Source organism: Ursus americanus, chromosome X, assembly GCF_024610735.1.
Source record: "Ursus americanus isolate L20-20 chromosome X, mUrsAme1.1.p, whole genome shotgun sequence".
NCBI lineage: Eukaryota > Metazoa > Chordata > Mammalia > Carnivora > Ursidae > Ursus > Ursus americanus.
In genome coordinates this window covers 62479616-62499889 of record NC_142164.1, presented here as the reverse complement: position 1 = coordinate 62499889, position 20274 = coordinate 62479616, and the positions used below count along the sequence as shown (strand labels likewise).

General features: G+C 43.3%; 1 long non-coding RNA gene across 1 annotated transcript in view; it reads left to right on the top strand.

Annotated features, from left to right (window-relative positions):
• The window catches only part of LOC148106920 (uncharacterized), a 200532-nt gene extending 187488 nt beyond the window's left edge, over positions 1–13044 (top strand). The window contains exon 3 of the long non-coding RNA XR_015723435.1: positions 11587–13044. This is a non-coding gene — a long non-coding RNA (uncharacterized LOC148106920). The remainder of the gene's footprint in view (positions 1–11586) is intronic.
• The last annotated feature ends 7230 nt before the right edge of the window (positions 13045–20274 follow it).

Here is a 20274-nt window from a genome sequence, read left to right as displayed (position 1 = left end):
CCTTGTGTGCCTAGCTCTGGTGGCCTAGGTGGATTTCATTTCTGGGACTAATGAGTCTAAAACAATTAGAATTGTTAGTTCAAGAGACAATAAAACCTAGGTCAAACTTAAATGATAAGGTTCATTTTCTACACAAATCCACTCCTTCAAGACTGGGAGAGATAGCTGTTTCTAACTAATACATAGAAACAAACACAGAGATCCATGTAAAATAAGAATATGAAATACATTCCAAACAAAAGAACAAGAAGAAAACACTGGGGAAAAACCTTAATGGAGTAGAGGTAAGTAATTTATCTGATAAAGAACTCAGAGTAATAGTCATAAAGATGCTCACTGAACTTAGGAGAATGGCTGAACACAGTGAAAATCCTGCAAACAGGTAGGAAATATAAGAAAATAACAAACAGGAGAGTTAAGATGGCGGAGGAGTAGGGGACCCCTTTTTCAGCCGGTCCCCTGAGTCAAGCTGGATAGGTACCAGACCAGCCTAAATAACCACAGAATCAGCCTGAGACGCAGGAAGATGCATCTGGATCTCTACAAATGAACATCTCCAGCACTGAGTATTGAGGTACGAAGCGGGGAGCTGTGAAACCGTGCACAGATATCGGAAGATAAACGGAAGGGGGAGGGAGCTGCCGCGTTCGGGCGCCGGGAAGCGGCAGCCACCTGCACGGGAGAGCGGGCGGGGCTCGCGGACGGCACCCGCAAAACAGCAGACTGAGACTGTGAGCCGGGAGCGGCGCGACCAGGCATCTAGCGGAACACCGGAATCCTGGTGCGCTCACGGGATCCAGACTGAGACCGGGAGCTCCCGGAGCGCGCGCGGGGCAGCTGGCGGCTGGCGGGCCACCTGCACGGGGGAGCGGGTGGACTCGCGGTCGGTACCCGCGAAACAGCAGACTGAGACCCTGAACCGGGTGCATGCGCCACCAGGCTTCTCACGGAACTCCGGAATCGTGGTGTGGTCACCGGGCATAGACTGAGACCAGGAGATCCAGGAGCACGCGGGGCGGCTGGCGTCGTTAGAAACACAAAGGAGGGAGGCGTGCCGGCCCTGGAAGTGAGGGCAGGGACAACGGGTGTGGGGCGCACATCCCGGGACGCTGCAGGGTTGAGCAGCACCAACAGTAACAGAGTTAAAGTGGCCAGAACATCAGTGGAGAACAGGCCACAATCCCTCTGTTCTGTGACAATTCAGCCTCTGCTGCTCTGACTCTCAGAAGAGACATAGCCAGCCGCCAGGGAAAGCCGCCAGAGAACAAAAGCCTGGAAATACCGGCTCAGAGAGTGCCCATCCCCATCCCCCCTCGCAGGGGACACGGAGACTCTACCCAGACAGGGTTGCCTGAGTATCAGCGCGGCAGGCCCCTCCCCCAGAACACAGAAAGCAGGCTGAAAAATCAAGAAGCCCACAACCCGGGGCGCCTGGGTGGCGCAGTCATTGAGCGCCTGTCTCCGGCTTAGGGCGTGATCCGGCATTCCGGAAAGGAGTCCCTCATCGGGCTCCTCCACTGGGAGCCTGCTTGTTCCTCTCCCACTCCCCTGCTTCTGTTCCCATTCTTGCTGACTGTCTCTCTCTCTCAGATAAATAAATAAATAAAATCTTTAAAGAAGAAGCCCACATCCCTAAGATCCCTATAAAACAAGGGGCACGGCCTGGGACCCAGTCAATAATTTGGGCTCTGTTCAACCCCGCAACCTCTCCTCATTAGAATGACAAGAAGGAGAAGCCCCCCCCCCCCAGCAAAGAAAAGACACTGAGTCTGTGGCCACTGCCACAGAAATAATGGATATGGATGTAACCAAAGTATCAGAAATGGAATTCAGAGTAACGATGGTCAAAATGATGAGTAGAATTGAAAAAAGTATTAAGGAAAAGGTTACTGAGAATATAGAATCCCTAAGGACAGAAATGAGAGCAAATCTGACAGAAATTAAAAATTCTATGAGCCAAATGCAGGCAAAACTAGAGGCTCTGATGGCCAGGGTCACCGAAACAGAGGAACGGGTTAGTGAATTGGAGGATGGGTTAATAGAGAAAAAAATGAAAATAGAAGATGGTCTTAAAAAAATCCACGCCCACGAATGTAGGTTACGGGAAATTACTGAATCAATGAAACGATCCAATGTTAGAATCATCGGCATCCCCGAGGGGGTGGAGAAAAACAGAGGTCTAGAAGAGATATTTGAACACATTATAGCTGAAAATTTCCCTAATCTAGCGAGGGAAACAAACATTCGTGTCCAAGAGGCAGAAAGGACCCCTCCCAAGCTCAACCACGACAAACCTACGCCACGTCACTTCATAGTGCATTTCGCAAATATTAGATCCAAGGATACAGTACTGAAAGCGGCCAGGGCAAAGAAATTTCTCACGTACCAAGGCAAAGGCATCAGAATTACGTCAGACCTGTCTACACAGACCTGGAATGAGAGAAAGGGTTGGGGGAGCATATTTAAAGCTCTTTCAGAGAAAAACATGCAGCCAAGGATCCTTTATCCAGCAAGGCTGTCCTTCAGAATTGATGGAGAAATAAAGACATTTCAGAATCGCCAGTCACTAACCAATTTCGTAACCACGAAACCAGCCCTACAGGAGGTATTACGGGGGGTTCTCTAAAAGTAAAAAGGCCCCAAGAGTGATACAGAACAGAAAGTCACAGCCAATACAAACAAGGACTTTACTGGCAACATGGCATCATTAAAATCATATCTCTCAGTACTCAGTCTTAATGTTAATGTTTAAATTCTCCCATAAAGTGCCACAGGGTTGCAGATTGGATAAAAAGAAATGACCCATCCATTTGCTGTCTACAAGAGACTCATTTCGAACCCAAAGATGCATTCAGACTGAGAGTAAGGGGATGGAGTACCATCTTTCACGCAAATGGACCTCAAAAGAAAGCTGGGGTAGCAATTCTCATATCAGATAAATTGGATTTTAAACTACAGACTATAGTTAGAGATGCACAAGGGCACTATATTATTCTTAAAGGAAGTATTCAACAAGTGGATATGACAATTATAAATATATATGCCCCCAACAGGGGAGCAGCAAGATACACAAGCCAACTCTTAACCAGAATAAAGAGACATATAAATAAAAATACATTAATAGTAGGGGACCTCAACACTCCACTCTCAGAAATAGACAGAACACCCTGACAAAAACTAAGCAAAGAATCAAAGGCTTTGAATGGCATACTCGTGGAGTTGGACCTCATAGATATATATAGAACACTACACCCCAGAACCAAAGACTACTCATTCTATTCTAATGCCCATGGAACATTCTCAAGAATAGACCATGTTCTGGGACACAAAACAAGTCTCAACCGATACCAAAAGATCGAAATTATCCCCTGCATATTCTCAGACCACAATGCTCTGAAATTGGAACTCAACCACAAGAAAAAATTTGGAAGAAACTCAAACACTTGGAGACTAAGAACCATCCTGCTCAGGAATGACTCGATAAACCAGGAAATCAAAAATCAAATTAAACAATTTATGGAGACCAATGAGAATGAAAATACAACAGTCCAATACCTATGGGATACTGCAAAGGCATTCCTAAGGGGGAAATACATAGCCATCCAAGCCTCACTCAAAAGAATAGAAAAATCTAAAATGCAGTTTTTATATTCTCACCTCAAGAAGCTGGAACAGCAACAGAGGGACAGGCCTAATCCACGCACGAGGAAGCAGTTGACCAAAATTAGAGCTGAAATCACTCAAGCAGAAACCAAAAGTACAGTAGAGCAGATCAACAGGACTAGAAGCTGGTTCTTTGAGAGAATCAATAAAATTGACAGATCACTGGCAAGACTTATCCAAAAGAAAAGAGAAAGGACCCAGATTATTAAAATTATGAATGAAAAAGGAGAGGTCACGACGAACACCATTGAAATTGGAAGGATTATTAGAAATTTTTATCAACAGCTATATGCCAATAAACTAAGCAATCTGGAAGAGATGGAATCCTTCCTGGAAACCTATAAACTACCAAGATTGAAACAGGAAGAAATTGATTTCTTAAACAGGCCAATTAATTATGAAGAAATGGAGTCAGTGATAAACAACCTTCCAAATAACAAAACTCCAGGCCCGGACGGTTTTCCTGGGGAATTCTACCAAACATTCAAAGAAGAAATAATACCTATTCTCCTAAAGCTATTTCAAAAAATAGAAACAGAAGGAAAGCTACCAAACTCATTCTATGAGGCCAATATTACCTTGATCCCCAAACCAGGCAAAAACACCATCAAAAAGGAGAATTACAGACCGATTTCCCTAATGAATATGGACACCAAAATCCTCAACAAGATACTTGCTAATAGAATCCAACAGTTCATTAAAAGGATTATCCATCACGATCAAGTGGGATTCATACCTGGGATGCAAGCGTGGTTCAATATTCGCAAATCAATCAGCGTGATACATCATATCAACAAGAAAAGACTCAGGAACCATATGATCCTCTCAATCGATGCCGAAAAAGCATTTGACAAAATACAGCATCCTTTCCTGATTAAAACCCTTCAGAGTGTAGGAATAGAAGGTACATTTCTCAATCTCATAAAAGCCATCTATGAAAAGCCTACTGCAAATATTATTCTCAACGGGGAAAAGCTGGAAGCCTTTCCCTTAAGATCAGGAACTCGACAAGGATGCCCACTCTCACCACTATTATTCAACATAGTACTAGAAGTCCTTGCAACAGCAATCAGACGACAAAAAGGGATCAAAGGTATTCAAATTGGCAAAGAAGAAGTCAAAATGTCTCTCTTTGCAGATGACATGATACTCTATATGGAAAACCCAAAAGAAGCCACTCCCAAACTATTAGAAGTTATAGAGCAATTCAGTAACGTGGTGGGATACAAAATCAATGCTCCGAAATCAGTTGCATTTCTGTACATGAATAACGAGAACGAAGAAAGAGAAATTAGGGAATCCATCCCATTTACAATAGCACCAAAAACCATACATTACCTTGGAATTAACTTAACCAGAGACATAAAGGACCTATATTCTAGAAACTATAAATCACTCTTGAAAGACATTGAGGAAGACATAAAAAGATGGAAAGATATTCCATGCTCATGGATCGGAAGAATTAACATAGTTAAAATGTCCATGCTACCCAGAGCAATCTACACTTTCAATGCTATCCCGATCAAAATACCGAGGACATTTTTCAAAGAACTGGAACAAATAGTCCTTAAGTTTGTATGGAACCAGAAAAGGCCCCGAATCTCCAAGGAACTGTTGAAAAGGAAAAACAAAGCTGGGGGCATTACAATGCCGGATTTCGAGCTGTACTACAAAGCTGTGATCACAAAGACAGCATGGTACTGGCACAAAAACAGACACATAGACCAATGGAACAGAATAGAGAGCCCAGAAATGGACCCTCGGCTCTTTGGGCAACTAATATTTGATAAAGCACGAAAAAACATCCGGTGGGAAAAAGACAGTCTCTTCAATAAATGGTGCTGGGAAAATTGGACAGCTACATGCAAAAGAATGAAACTTGACCACTATCTCACACCATACACAAAAATAAACTCCAAATGGATGAAAGACTTCGATGTGAGACAGGAATCCATCAAAATTGTAGAGGAGAACATTGGCAGCAACCTCTACGACATCGGCCAAAGCGACCTTTTTCATGACACATCCCCTAAGGCAAGAGAAACAAAAGATAAAATGAATTTATGGGACTTCATCAAGATTAAAAGTTTCTGCACAGCCAAGGAAACAGTCAGAAAAACTAAGAGGCAGCCCACGGAATGGGAGAAGATATTTGCAAATGACACTACAGATAAAGGACTGGTATCCAAGATCTACAAAGAACTTCTCAAACTCAATACACGAGAAACAAATAAACAAATCAAAAAATGGGCAGAAGATATGAACAGACACTTTTCCAATGAAGACATACAAATGGCTAACAGACACATGAAAAAATGTTCAAAATCATTAGCCATCAAGGAAATTCAAATCAAAACCACACTGAGATACCACCTTACGCCAGTTAGAATGGCAAAAATAGACAAGGCAAGAAACAACAATTGTTGGAGAGGATGTGGAGAAAGGGGATCCCTGCTACATTGTTGGTGGGACTGCAAGTTGGTACAGCCACTCTGTAAAACAGTGTGGAGGCCCCTTAAAAAGTTAAAAATTGAGCTACCCTATGATCCAGCCATTGCACTACTGGGTGTTTACCCCAAAGATACAGACGTAGTGAAGAGAAGGGCCATATGCACACCAATGTTCATAGCAGCAATGTCCACAATAGCCAAATCATGGAAGGAGCCGAGATGCCCTTCAACAGATGACTGGATTAAGAAGTTGTGGTCCATATATACAATGGAATATTACTCAGCAATCGGAAAGAACGAGTTCTCAACATTTGCTACAACATGGATGGCACTGGAGGAGATAATGCTAAGTGAAATAAGTCAAGCGGAGAAAGACAACTGTCATATGATTTCTCTCATCTATGGAACATAAAAACTAGGAAGATTGGTAGGAGAAGAAAGGGATAAAGAAAGGGGGGGTAATCAGAAGGGGGAATGAAACATGAGAGACTATGGACTATGAGAAACAAACTGAGGGCCTCAGAGGGGAGGGGGATGGGGGAATGGGATAGACCGGTGATGGGTAGTAAGGAGGGCACGTATTGCATGGTGCACTGGGTGTTATACACAACTAATGAATCATCGAGCCTTACAGCGAAAACCGGGGATGTACTGTATGGTGACTAACATAATATATTAAAAATCATTATAAAAAAAAAAGAAAAAGAAAATAACAAGCAGAAAACAGACAGTTGAAGGTTAAAGTAATTGAACAGCAACAACAATAAAATACACTAGAGTGATTCAGCAGTGGACCAGATGAAGCAGAAGAAAGAATTAGTGAGAACAGGTAGAGGAACTCACCCAAACAGGGCAACAAAAACGAAGGCAAAAAATGAAGATAACTTAAAGGATGTATGTGAGAACATCATGCAGAATAACATTTGCATTATAAAGGTCTCAGGAGGAAAAAAGAGAAAGAGTCAGAAAACATATTTGAAGAAATAATAGCCATAAACTTCTCTAGCCTGGGTAAGAAAACAGAAACCTAGATCCAGGAAGTCTAGAGAGTTCAAAATAAGATGAAACCAAAGAGACTCATACCAAGACATTTTATAATTTAACTGTCAAAAGTTAAATATTAAGGCAGAATATTAAAAGCAGCAAGAGGAAACAACCTGTTATATACAAGGGTACCCCCATGAGATTATTAGCAGATTTTTCACCAGAAACTTTGCAGGCCAGAGTATAGTGGCATGATATATTCAAAGTGTTGGGGAAAAGAAAAAAAATTCAATCCAAGAATACTCTACCTGGCAAGATTACCATTAAGAATTGAAGGAGATAACAAGTTTCCCAGATAAGCATAAACTAAAGGAGTTCATCGCCATTAAACCGACCCTAAAAGAAATGTTAGACTGCTTTAACCTGAAAAGAAAACACACTAATTAGCAAAAAGAAAATGTTATGAAAGTAAATTTTCACAAATAAAGGTAAATGCATATTAAAGGAAGTGTATTAAAGATTTATAAAGCTATTGTGAAGGTTAAAAGACAAAAGCTCTAAAAATAAGTATAACTAAACTGTAAGACAATGTCTTTCCTCATTCATTATGTTTGTACATCGTGAACCAAGACTGCATTTTTGGACACCAAATAAAGATTGTATTCCACTTGAAAAAAATAAGTATAACTATGTGGATCCTCAACCAAGTATTGGCATACCAAATTCAGCAATACACTGAAAACATCATATACCAATATCAAGTGGGATTTATTCCAGGGATGCAACCAAGTTCAAAATCTGCAAATCAATCAACATGATACATCACATTAACAAAGTGAAAAATAAAAATCATATGATGAACTCAAGAAATGCAGAAAAAGCATTGACAAAATTCAACATGCACTTAAGATAAAAACTCTCTACAAAGGTGGTATGGAAGGAATGTACCTCGACATAATTAAAGCCATATAGGTCAAGCCTTCAGCTACCATCATACTCAATGGTAAAGAGATGAAAGCTTTCACGTTCAGATCAGGAGCAATATAAGGATACCCAGTCTCACCACTTTTATTCAACATAGAAATGGAAGTCTTAGCCAGAGCAATTAGACAGGAAAAAGATAAGAGGTAGCCATATTGGAAAAGAAGAAGTAAAACTGGCCCTATTGGCAGATGACACAATTTTAGACTCCACAAAAAAACCCCAGAACTAATAAATTCAGTAAAGTTGCAAGGCATAAAATCAATGTACAAAAATCTGTTGCATACTTATATATTAACAATGAATTATCAGAAAAAGAAATTAAGAAAACAATCCCATTCACAATTGCATCAAAAATAATAAAATGCCAAGCAATAAATGTAATCAAGGTGGGTAAGGGCCTGTAAACTGAAAAATATAAGACACTAATTAAAGAAATTGAAAAAGACACAATTAAATGGAAAGATATGCCATGCTCAAAGATAGGAAAAATCACTGTTTTTCTGATACCCTTATTACCAAAAGCAATCTACAGATTCAGTGCAATCTCTAACAAAATTCCAATAACATTTTTCACAGAAATGGAACAAACAATACTAAAATTTTTGTGGAACTACAAAAGGTCCTGAACAACAAAAACAGTCTTGGGAAAGAATAACAAAGTTGGAGACAACACATTCCTGTATGTCAAACTATATTACAAAGTTATAGTAATCTAAACAATATGACATTGACATAAAAATAGACACATAGATCAATGAAACAGAATAGAGATTTCAGAAATAAAGCATGCATATATGGTCAATTAACTTACAACAAAAAAAGCAAGAATACATAATGGGGAAAGAATAGTCTCTTCAATAAATGGTGTTGGGAAAACTGGTCAGCCACATGCAAAGGAACAAAGCTGGACCAATATATTTCTAAAATTTTTTTAAAGATTTTATTTATTTATTTGAGAGAGAGAGAGAGGAAACGAGCTGGATGGGGGAGGATCAGAGGGAGAGGGAGAAGCAGACTCCGTGCTGAGCAAGGAGCCTAACATAGGACTCAAACCTAAGACACTGAGATCATGACCTGAGTCTAATGCAGATGCTTAACCAACTGAGCCACCCAGGTGCCCTGGACCATATCATACCACACAAAAAAATTACCTCAGAATAACAGTGGAGAGCTTGTTTGGAGATTCTAGTATGGGAGTGCAGCTACTCTTACACCCTTGACCAGAGAATGGTCCTCCTCTATCTAGGAAAGTCGTCTTCTTCGACCAAGCTCGAAGCTTCCGGACGGACACACATGGAAACTGAGGGCTTCAGAGAGGAGTGGGTGGGGGGATGGGTTAGCATGGTGATGGGTATTAAGGAGGGCATGTATTGCAATGAGCACTGGGTGTTATACACAAACAATGAAGCATGGAACACTACATCAAAAACAAAGTACTGTATGGTGACTAACATAACATAATAAAAAAATAAAACATAAAGAAAATAAATTCAAAAAAATAACAGTTAAGGTGTATTTTGACATGAATTCTGAGAATTAATAAAGGAAATAGAATCCATAGAACTTTTTGACTAATTGGATACGGGAAATAAAGAAGAATCAGGGTTCCAGCATGAATCCCACATTTCAGAATAAGATTTGGGAATGCATGCATTGAGCTAAAACAAACAAACAAACAAACAAGAGGCGGGACGATGAGTGGAATTTGAGAGCTGAGTTTGAAGAGTCTATGGGACGGACATTCTGATGGAGTTGACTAGTTAGAGGGAGATCTGATCAGAGATATAAATCTGATAGCTGTTTCTTAAGGTTTAATTGAGCTGTTCAAAGGAAACTATGAAGATCTGTAAAGACACAAGGATCAGAACTATTTATGAAGAAGAAAAAAGGCAGGCAGAAAGAGTAAAACTGAGAGGGGGGAGAGAGAGAGAGAGAGAGAGAAAGAGAGAGGCGAATTGTGTCCAATGCCCTGGGTTGAGTACAGTAAGCCCACGATATCTATCGAGAGGTCATTGACAGCCTTAGCAAGAGCAGCTTTAGTGGAATGGTAAGGGCAGAAGTCAGGTGGCAGTGGGTCGAGAAGGGAGTGGGAGTTAAAGAAGAGATGGCAATGACCATAGAAAGTTCTTCCGAAGAGTCGAAGCTAGAAAGAGGCATGAGGTGCAGGGACTTTTTAAAATGGTGGTGAAATACACGTAACAGAGAAATTTACCCTCTCAACCATTTCTAAGTATACAGTTCAGTAGTGTTAAGTATATCCACACTGCTGTGTGACGGAACTAGTTCGTCTTGCGAAACTGAAAAGCTACACCCTTTAAACAACAACTTTTCATTTCCCTGACCCCCCAGCCCCTGGCAACCACCACCTTTCTGTTCCTATGAATTTGACCACTTTAGATACCTCATATAAGTACAATCACATAGTATTTGTTTTTTTGTGACTGGCTTATTTCACTTAGTAGAATGTCCTCGAGGTTCCTCCATGTTCTTGCCATGTGACAGTATTTCCTTTGTTTTTAAGACTGAATAATATTCCGTTGTGTGTGTGTGTGTATGTACAATATATATATATACATATGTGTATATATAAATATATATACACACCACATTTTGTTTATCCATTCATCGATGAGTCTTTGGGTTGTTCCCACCTTTTGGCTATCATGAGTAGTGTGTGTGTGCGTGTGTGTGTGTGTGTGTAATGAGTAATGTTGCTATGAACATGGGTGTGAAAACACCACTTTGACACCCTGTTTTCAATTCTTTTGGACTTATACCCAGAAGTGAGATTATATTTTTAATTTTCTGAGGAACCTCGGGGACTTTTTAAATTATTATTTTAGGTTTAGATGGACTGAAATGTGCTTGCTTGCTGGGAACTGGCCTTACAGAAAAGACTGTCCAGGAGGAGGGTGAGCTTGGTGTATCTCCAGAGAAACTGAATGAAGACGGGTAGCAAAAACAGGAAATCGAGGTCTCTGTTTTCTCTATGAAGCATGAGAAGGCAGCTGAGAGCAAGAGGGAACGTGTTAAAGTCCTGTCTTGAGAAGAATGCCTTAGAAGTCCTGCATAGCAGCTCGGAGGGAAGGGAAAACCAATCTAAAGGAGGTGGAGGGACATTTTCAGGGAACAGCTAAAACTAGAGCACACGATTCTGCAAGGATAGCAGTCTGTATGTAACCCAGAGGTTCAAATGTAAGACGGGGCTTCCACATGGATGTCGGACATTAGTGAGTGTGGAGGCCTGAGCAGGAGGTCAATAGACAGCAATAAAACGGAAGGGTAGGCTCACGAGGATGGCCAAATCTGTACATAACAGCTGAATAGGAATAGAATCTTAGGAAACCCAACTGGCCTTTTACCTGAGAAATCACTTATGTAATTTCCTTTATCTGATGCTTTGGGCACATTAATTGCCTTTAAATTTAAAAAAATACAATATTCTGTATACTATCCGCATGGTTTGTTAGAATTATTTTATTTATTATTATTATTTTTTAATCAGGGAACTTCTCGCTGCTCAAATTTTCACAGCCTTAGATACTCTCACGGACCAGGAATTGGGGTCCTCACAAGATTGGAAGATCTGTACGCGCAAACAGCAGGAGGTAAAACTGTCATCCGGAGCCTTTCCCATTGCCAGGCCAGGCAGAGCTATCAAAAGAAGCATTGGCCTATGCGCTCACACCTATTGTTTCGGATGGACTCAAGGCAGCTGGCTATTAAAATGAGGGAAAGAGGAGTGGGCCAGGAACACAAGACAGTACCTAAAAGGGGAGAGTTGGTGGACTTTAAGGACTATACTGAAGAAACATGAAGCATCTGACTTTGGCTCAGGTCGTGATCTCAGGGTCCTAAGAGGGAGCCACCGCATCTGGCTCCACACTCGCTCTCCCTCTCCCTCTGCCCCCCCTCTGCTCATGCTCTCTCTGCCCCCTCCTCAAATAAATAAAGTCTAAAATAAATATAGTAGCATGTGAGAAAGTGCATCTCAAAAAAAAAAAAATGGAACAAAGAGTCCAATTCATGCAGACAGGCTAGAAGCCGTAATTGGTATGAGGCAGAGTGTCCTTGGGCAATGAGGTCACTGAGATATGAAACAGGAATCGAGTAGCGAAATAGGCAGATAGTATTCAGGGTTGCGGTTCTCATGGACTGTTTGGCTATTGGACTCAAGACAGGAAAGCAAGTTCGACTGGCCTCGAAACTTGCGACTAAAAGTTGCGAGGAGGAAAACAACAACTGGGGCTGCGGTCAGAAATCATGTGAGAGAACGTTCTGTGAAAACAGAACCCCTGACTGACAAAATGTAGCAAGGGCCCGATAAGAGAGATGGTTGGTGCCATCTTGCCGAAGCTGTGGCATGTATGTGAGTGTGGTGATCGTTTCCCAGGACTGTTTTGTGGTCAGGAGGAAGTACGCCGGCCCCTTAAGAGGCCATCCTGGCCATCTGACACAGTTGTCACAGGAGGTGACACAAGGCACTGCGTTCCTTATGCCATAGGCCTCACAAGTGCCTGAAAATCTTGCTCCGTCTTGGGTAGCAGTGGCCAGGAACGGCTGACATGCTGACATTGACACCACCTCATTACCTCTCCCTTACTGGAAGAAAGGTCCGGCCATTCACTAGTCCCCATAAGTCCCTCTCAGCTTTGTGTCATGTCCACAGTCTCACCGCCATCCTGTCCCCTTACCATCAAAGGTAGCTCTAGTGTTCCCAGGGGTGCTGTGATGAGAGTGCTGCCAGGCTGGCCACGGACTCCAGCTACTGCTCTCTCGTTGCTGCTGAGCAGATTTGCCTCTCAGGAAGGAAAACTCAAGAAACACCATTTAATATCCATAATACCAATTAGTGACAAACGTGGACCTTGAATCAAGTCTTAATTCCTCCATCTACTGTTTTCCTACAGGGTCCCTCTCCCTCTCCCTCCCCCTCTGCCTCTCTCCCTCCCTACTCCCTCCCTCCCTCTTTCTTTCTTTCTCTTTCTTTCTTTCTTTCTTTCTTTCTTTCTTTCTTCCTTTCTTTTAATATTAAATGGGAAGAAGCATACTCAACTTGTAGAGTTATTCTGAGATGAACGATGTAGTGTGAAGCCTAATTTAGAAAAGCTGCTCCCTTCATGAAAACGAGGCTTTTATTTACTATGAATCAGTAGCTGTATAAAGAAAGGAGGGGCTGCTCCCTGCTGCCACCTGCAGCACAACTTAAAGTCAGAAGGCCTGCAGGATCCCTGAGTACTCTACCGGCGACCAAGAGACAATTCAGGCTCCTTGTCCAGAAAAACACAAAAACCAGAAAAAGTGACCAATTGCAAGTGAAACCGACACATCAACAAATGTTTGCCCGTTCTACCCTAAAGAAGCTCTGGCTTATTTGATTGAGTCCCAAGTCTGTTTTGCTGTAGTTGACCAACCACCTGTGAGACTAGCTAAGACTGGAACTAAATCTGGAAGAATTCTTGGAGCTGCGTGGAAGGGACCAAGAGTGAACTAGAGTAACCTCTGTGACGACGCACCCCGAGATCTCTCCCGTTCATCATGCTTATGCCACCATTTTCTGAACGTGTGTCCCGTGAAGAGGCCTGATTCTCGAACGCACATGCTCAGAAAGGAGGCCACCTCCTCTGTCCCTCTGTGCAGTCAGGGTATTCCATTCAACCCTACATACCCTTGACATCCTGACCTGTGGTCCTTAGATACACCCAACCCCAACCCTTTGTGGAGGCGGATTTGAAAAAGGTTCTCCCGTCTCCTTGCTTGATGCCCTGGAATAAAAACCATTTTCCCCTCCTAAAAGCTGGAGTCAGTACTTGGCTTGCTGGGCCTCTGGGGAAGGACCCTCCTCTGATAACAAAAGCGGCAGTGTCTTGTAAATGAACGGAACCTGCAGGATGTGGGGTGGGTCCCTTGAGCAGAATTCACGGATGAAATCTGCGATCTCTAGGGCAACTGGAGGCCAAAGTTGGCCCTTCAAACCTATGCATAGTGAGGAAGCAGGTAAGTCTGGAGTAGCAACACTTCTCCTGGGTAGGTTTTGGGGATTCAGAACCTCTAATACTTTGAGAGACAGGCAAGACAGTCCAATGAGTCCTAGTAGAAGGTATCCATTCCTAAAAGGAAGGACCCTCACATGCATGCTCTTTCACTTCTCACTTCCAAGGTCCCTGGTGTGCCAGGGGATTGTGTTGCCTACAGTACGGATAGGCAGACCCCATCCACCCCACCCATAAAGCAGACCGGAGACTAAGAAGAGAGGGCTCCCATTATAGGGCTGGATGTTATTTTGCCATCCCACCTACGACACGTTCTTACCTGAGTGTATAAGACCCTGGTTTATTTTGCAAAGGGTGCTTGCGGGTATTATGAGAGCTTCCCTTCTTGGTACCCCACCTTCAATGCGGCATCACCTTTTTACCCTCAGTGGGGTTTACATTCCATTTAGTTTATATTTGATCTCCTCTTTGCGTTCCTAATTTTTCGTATGCAGTAAATACCTCATGAAGTTTCTCATCCAATCTCCGGTATTTGTTGATAGCCTACTCAGAGGTGTGCCCGTATGTGGCTAAGCCCTAGGTGTATAATAGTGAGCAAGTGCCTTGTAAGAAGGCACTCATCCTAGTGAGAGATACTGTTACACTGAAACTGATCACCAAAAAAGAAAGAAAGAAAGAAAGAAAGAAAGAAAGAAAGAAAGAAAGAAAGAAAGAAAGAAAGGAAGAAAGGAAGAAAGGAAGAAAGGAAGAAAGAAAAAGGAAAAAACAGGTAGTAGTAATTGGAATGACAGAGATTCCACGAAGCAATACAGCGGCTGACGTATATTAGAGGAGTTCCATGATTATTTGTTGGATGAATGGATCGATAACAATACGTCCAGGGCTTTATGGGAAGACAGAGAAGTGTTCTAAGGTATCCTTGGGGGATGGTGGAATCTACGCAACTGAGGTGAACACATTTCAGGCTAAGGTTGGAAGCTTCGGATGCATTAAGTTTCCAAGAAAATCCTGGGAATGTTGATTTAATATTGTTCATGAATAAGGGTAAGGAAAGAATCATTCTGTAAACTGCAGAGTCTGGATCACATGGGACTCAGAGGGCCCCATACCAGTCAGCGTGTGTGTGTGTGTGTGTGTGTGTGTGTGTGTGTGTGTGTGTCTGTCTGTCTGTCTGTCTATCTGTGGGAGAGTAGATGTTTAAGCGAGAAGGCGCCGCCCTAGGCACAGCAGGGGTCATTCAAAGTGATTTGAAATCAGGCCAGATTTAAAAATCACCTCCTCCTTGGAAATTACCAACGTTATTCTCCTCTTCAGTCTCAGGGCCTGATGGTTTATGGTTAAGGTATGTCATTTTGTATTTCAGAGGCACCTGAATTTTCTTATCTGTATGACCTTGGGCAGGTTTCTAAAGCTCACGGAACCTTGGTTTCCTCACTTCAGAAGTGGAGGTTATAGTCACACTTGCCTCACTTGGTGGCTTTGATGATAGCATTACATAATGAGTGAACATATGAGCTCTTAGCACAAGGCCTGGAGCCTAGTAAATGCTCAGTAAATTCTTGATCATTCAGAATGCCATAGACTTTCCAGACAGAGCTCAGACTGAGGCTCTGAGACTCCCCCCCCCCAAAGGTCCCTTTGTTCCACATCTGCTACGGGAGAGGGAGGCCTGGGGCAATGAAGGGGGAGAAATAGGCATAAGTTAGCCATGGTACTTGTGCGTCCAGCTGCAACTTCCTGGTGCTGTGCTGAACTAGGGCTGTCAGGTTGGTAGGGCATAGACCCCAGTCGTGCGCGTCTTGCTGCAGTGGCTCATGACTTTCCTCAAGGGAAGCTCTGAAAGCTTCACTAGGCAAGCACAATACCAGAATGATATCGCCAGGACTTTGGGCTTTAGAGGCAGCAGCCCTGAGTTTCAAGAAGAAAAATGAACTAGGCCCAAGGCTGGTCTCTACACATACTCACTTTTTTCTCTTTCCCCTCTTTCCTTCCTCTGCCTTTATCCTGTGTGTGTGTGTGTGTGTGTGTGTGTGTGTGTGTGTGTGTGTCTGTTTCTCTCTTCCTCCTCCCTCCCTGTCTCTTCTCCTCTTCCTCTGCTCCTTCTTTCCTTTTTTGCTTTCTTATAATCACAGAACATTTTTTATAGAAACATAAAAACAGTATTAATGTTATTAACACTTGATAAGCCAAGCTCCAGCTCTAAATTTTCTCAGCTAGAAATGTGGCAACGTTTTTGTCTCAGTTGTGTGGTGTGTGTGTGTCCCCAAAGGATCAGAACAATGTGGTCATTTAGGACTTGGATCAATTCTTCACTCAGAGCCTTCTGAAGCCTTCCCCATGCCCATATTTCCAATCTCCTTTGTCATTCCATTCCATTCCATTGTATTCCATTCTTGGGTGAGGATATGGAATCGTCTGTCAGGATATGCCATCAAGCCTGTCCATGCCCAAGCCTGGTGACAACCTTGGTGGCCCTCACACACCCTGTCTGGGGCTGCTGAATACGTTGATGCAGAGCTCACTAGGAGTTCCGGAGCATGCAGAGAAGAGGTAGGGCTGAGATCGGTGAGGAGCCTGTTCTGCTGACCTGGTGTTAACCCTGTTTTTATTCAGCCACATCTACAAAAGGTCCGGGGCTCTGGACCCAGGCATCGCCACCAGATTTCTCTGCGAGTGGTTCCTGTGGCGCTTGGTGGCACAGGGGCATCCTTTGGTCTGACCAAAGGCCCACCAGTTGCACATGGCAGTCACCCACCATGAAAGGGAGCCATTTGGCCTGTGCTGAGCGATTGGCACCGCTTCATCGCTCTTATTATGGAAACAACTCTCAGGTTTTACTCTCAGCCCCTCGTTGGATTCCTAGCCGATCCCATGGGAACTGGGCCAGGAAACAAACCTGAGTAAGGGATAGCACCATTTCCCTCAAACAGCCACAGTGCTGTTAGTGGCCCCAAGCTGGGCTTCCCGGTTCTCTCTTCCTTAGGATGTCATTTCCTAGTATCCTTTTCCATCCCTAAATCGAATAGTCCTCTGATAGAGAAGAAATGGTACCTCACTGTGACTAAATTTCTATTTTTTTTAAATGTTTGTTGCCTAACCAAGAAACAGACTCTTAACTATAAAGAACAAGCTGATGGTTACCAGAAGGGAGGTGGGGGTGTGGGGGTGGGTGGGTTACATGGGTGATGGGGATTAAGGCGTGCCCTTGTCGTGATAAGCACTGGGTGTTGTATGGAAGGGTTAAACCGCAATATTGGACACGTGAAACGAATATTATCCTGCATGCCCACTAACTGGAATTTAAATTAAAAACTTGAATATTTATATATTTTTTTTCTTTTCTTTCTTTTTTTTAAATTGCCTGACTAATGTTGGGGTTAAGTGTCTTTTTTCCATGACGGATGGGGTGTGTGGGCAGGGGGCAGGAAGGCCATTTCTGCAGATCTTCACACATCCTCAGCAATGTCTGGAACGCAGCAGGGGACACCGCTGAATCTCATGGTAGTGAGTTACATGTCACGTTATCCTACTTCCATAGGAGAGAGACCGGTGGGGAGTACCTTAAGAACTAAGAGTGATTCTACATTTGGTTGTGGAATTATGGTTGATTTTTAAATTCATTATGGTAACTTTCCCAACTTCCCAAATGTTCTCTGGTGAGGAGGTCAAGTCCATAAGCATGGGTTCAAGGCAAGAACAAGATCTGGAAGCAGCGCTGGTCAGAGAAGACTGAGTGAACCGGCTCCAGGGGCGTTGCCTGAGGCCATTACCGGAGGTGAAAGGAAGCAAGACAGAGGAACCTTCTGGGCCCTGGCCCTGAACCATCAGGTAATAGTTCACGACCCTCAAAACTATTTGTGCCCCATTGGCTTTCCTGTACACCTCCAAACTGATGAAATTTCCAGAGGCCTGGATTTCCAAGGATTTGCTCATTAGAATGTTTTGACTATGGACTCTGGGAAACAAACTGAGGGCTTCAGAGGGGAGGGGGCTGGGGGATGGGGATAGGCCGGTGATGGGTATTAAGGAGGGCACGTATTGCACGGTGCACTGGGTGTTATACGCAAGTAATGAATCATGGAACATTGCATCAAAAACTAATGACGTACTGTATGGCGACTAACATAACATACTAGAAAATTATTATATAAAAAGAAGAAGAAGAAGAAGAAGAAGAAGAAGAAGAAGAAGAAGAAGAAGAAGAAGAAGAAGAAGAAGGTTTTGACCTAACCGGGGCACTATGCGTGTGGCTCTGGGGATCGGTCCTCCTGGCAGGATCCTCTAGGTAAGGAAGGCTTGGAGGTGCCACAGGGCCACTGAAAGTCTAGCCTCTCTTGTATTGCATATACTCCACTTCCCCATCCTGGGTTAGCAGTGCAGACTGTGGGAAATTACGCAACTAGGGAGGGGACAGTCGTACTGGAGGAGGGAGCCTTGGAAGTTCGGGGGATTCACATGGACAGAAAAAGGCAGAGATGAATGACCATAAGGATGATGATGATTGTTGCTGTTTCCTAGAAAGGCCCCAGTCAATAGGCTCAGAGCTGCTGTTTCCGGCAGGCAGTGTGGATGCGCTAAGATGGAAGGTAGTTGTCGTCACCAATCTAATGGTCTCAGTGGTGGCTGGGGACCGTATTTCTTCTCAGAGGGTGAGCTGTAGAACAAGAATTCAGCATTGACCAGACAGGTACACCAGCGATGCTATTGGTGGAAAGCTGCGTAGCGATATGCACAGTATTTGTGGATATGGTCGACAGATACGCTTTATTCAAATGTTGGCATGCACACGGGGTAGGTAAGCAGACTTGGTGAGCCATCACGCTTCGCCATCAAAAGCTGGGTTGAAAAAAAAAAAAAAGCCTGTGGATGTGGTCATGTATCATGGGGCTCCGTCACCCCAGAAACAGGAGATTTTATTAAAAGTATAAAACGTGGAAGTCTAATTGGATGACGGATGTGAACACAAAAGCCCATGCCATAAGGTTCTACACATTTACTGCCTGTTGGCCAGAGATGTCGATCTACGTTTTCAAGCTGCCTAAATGGAAAGCGGGAAAGGTGATCACCAGCAGGAGTCACAGTATCCCCGGGGTCAAACCTGAATGACTGCACAGAAGGAATGACCATGCTTTTCCCTGAGGTAGGTTTCTCCCGTGAGTCATCGTAGGGAGGCTGCTGTGTAACGAGTGAACGAACTTCCTCTTCGGCATTGTCCTAACACCAGATACAACAACGACATTCATGGAGATATTTTATACAACACTCTCAGCGTGAGCACCGCTGGGCAAAAGGAGTTTGTTTCCTTACCCTCACCACCGCCACCAAACTGCTTGTGAACCGTGTTCATGTATTCATGGATGCTCTACCGTGTTGTTGGCTTTGCTTGTCTGTTTTGCTGTTTGGTGTGCTATTCACCGTCTGCTTCTGTTCCTTAGGGTTATTTACCCTTTGCCTGTTATATGTATTGGAAATATGTTTCTTTGTCTTGGGATTTTGTTGAGGATGGTGCAACCACAAGGGGAAACTGAGGGAAACATAATTCTGTGGGGGACATTAACATCTCCCTCTCATTGTTCACTGGATTAAAACAAATTGAGTAAACGTGGAGGATGTTGGTAACACATATTTATTCATGCAACAAACATTTATTGAGCACCTCGTCCATGCCAGTTGCTACCGAGACAAAGAAATTAGTGAGCGATCAGACACACATACTAAACCACCACCACAACCACCACCCTGGCTTTGAAGGGCTTGCTGCCCCCTAGTGGGAAGAGACAAGCGAACAATCATAAAAAAGGAAGTAAATTACATCATGTGTTGAAAAACAAAATAAGACAAGGTAAAGGGGAATTGTACGTGTGGTGGGGAGGCGCATTTGAAATGAGGTGTTTAGGGGTAAGCCACATTGAAAGGCGACATTTAATCAAAGGCGTAAAAGAGATGACGGAAGGAGTCATGCAGACATTTGGGGGAAAGAATATTTCAGGCAGAAAGAACAGATGGTAACCCAAGCGGTTACTTTAGGAGCAGTAAGAAGGTCACTGTGGCCAAAGGGGAACGAGAAAGGAGGAGAGTACTATGAGATAAGGAAAGAGAGGTAACTAGTGGACGAATCACATACGGCCTTGTAGGCAATTATAAGGACTCTGAATTTACCCTGAGCGAAATGAACGCTGTTGGTTTTAAACAGAGGCCTT